The sequence below is a fragment of the Alligator sinensis genome, unplaced genomic scaffold, assembly GCF_000455745.1.
Source record: "Alligator sinensis unplaced genomic scaffold, ASM45574v1 scaffold107_3, whole genome shotgun sequence".
Taxonomy (NCBI): domain Eukaryota; kingdom Metazoa; phylum Chordata; order Crocodylia; family Alligatoridae; genus Alligator; species Alligator sinensis.
The window spans coordinates 954,014-955,915 of record NW_005842578.1 but is presented as its reverse complement, the minus strand read 5'-3'; positions in this window follow the sequence as shown (position 1 = coordinate 955,915).

The following is a 1,902-nucleotide window of genomic DNA, read 5'->3' as shown; positions in this document are numbered from 1 at the left end:
CCCTGCCGTGGCGGTGAGGCCCCCGCGTGCCCTGCAGCTGCCGTGGCACTGAGACTTTGCACAACCCCTGCTGGCACCCATGCCCCCTACCCCATGTGGGGCCAGCCATGTCACCCTCCCCCAGCCTCACCGACCCCCGCTTGTGTGCACCCCCGCGCCGCTCCGTGCTCTCGTGACTAGGCGTGAGCCACGCGTGTTCTCCGTGCCGCCGTCCGGCGTGTCCCGCCCGGGGCTGGGGCGTCTATCCCTCCTCCCTTTTTTAAGTTGTTTTGGGGGGTTTTTTTGGTTGTTTTGTATTGATGATGATGATGATGATGATGTCGATGTCCCTTGTGCTGTATTTGTGCGTGACCATGTCCTGGGTCGTGGGGCGGGCCTGTGCTCCCCCCCTCCCCCGCGCTGCCGCCGCCGCAGCCCGCGCTGACTTTTTCTCTGCAAAGTGGCCAATAAAAACCAGCTTTGAACTTGCACCTTTTTATTAACAGAGGATCTATTTTTCCAGCTCTTGTACGCAAGGCTCAATAAATGTCTTGTTCGCCGCTGCCTCCGCCTGGCTTCCTCTTCCCTTCTACCACCCCCCACCCTGCCACCGGGCGCTGGCCGGGACAGGGCAGGAGAAAGAAGCTGGGGTAGGAAGGTGGGGGGGTCCTGGTCCCTGGCAGGGCGACGTGGGTACCCCTGTATGTGCCAGGCCTGTGGGTGATGGGTTGGAGCACCCGGGGGAGCCATAGGGTCCCTGGAGCAAGGGCAGCCTGTGACCGGCCCCTGGGGCCCGGGGGGCCCCTGGGGCCTACCCCCGCCCCCCCGCAGCTGATCCTGGGCTGGGCAGAAGCGAGTTGTGTCCGCGGCCGACAGAGAACAGCTGGTTTTATGGGCGTTAATCCAGGCTGGGCTGGGAGGGGGGATTAGTTCAAGGGCAGAGGGGACTCTGGGCCTCTGACGTCCGTGGGTGCTGGGGGCGGGGGGTTGCTCACAGTGTCCTGGCACTCATGGGGTTAAACCATGGGAGCGGGGTCAGTGCAGGGAAACATGGGGTGATACCTCCCTCCCCATCTGGGGAGCTGTGTCCCAGCCTATGATTTTCCCCCCCCATCTGGGGGCTGGGGCTCAGCAGGCCAAAGGCTGGGAGGATTGCACCTTTCAGCCTAAAGCAGGGAGATGTAAGGCCATCTGGCCCCTGCTCTTCCCTGACCCCCTTGTCTGCCTGGAGCTAGCGTGAGGGGAGCCTTGGCCCAAGCCCCAGGCTAGCTCTGTCCCAGCCTGGGTGAACCTCATGCCAGAGTTTCCCCATCTGTGCCAGGGCCCCCAACTCACCCTTGTTCAGCTTCCCCCCATGCTCCCAGGATTAGGGAGGCTCTAGCATCTCCTGCCCCTGCCAGACCCCCTCCTCCCTGGGGAGGCTGGCTCAGGGGGAGGGAGAGGGTGGGTCTCCAGGTCACCCCAACCCCCTCTGCTTTCAGACCCCAGAGGAAGCACCAGGGACCTGCTGGAGGGCATCTGAGGGGGCCTGTCATGAACTGGGGCAGGGGCTCAGCCCTGGGTGGGAGGCAGGAGCCAGAGCCCCATGGGTCTTGGCTCTACAGGGCTTAGGCTGGTGCTGGGTGGGGGGTGGATAGCAGCATAGCCTCCCCCACCGCCTGGCTTCCAGGGGTGCTTTCAGACCCCAGAGGAAGCACCAGGGACCTGCTGGAGGGCATCTGAGGGGGCCTGTCATGAACTGGGGCAGGGGCTCAGCCCTGGGTGGGAGGCAGGAGCCAGAGCCCCATGGGTCTTGGCTCTACAGGGCTTAGGCTGGTGCTGGGTGGGGGGTGGATAGCAGCATAGCCTCCCCCACCGCCTGGCTTCCAGGGGGGGAGGGGTCCCCAGGGTGCAGCAGGGGGATGTGGGCAAGACGGTGATGGT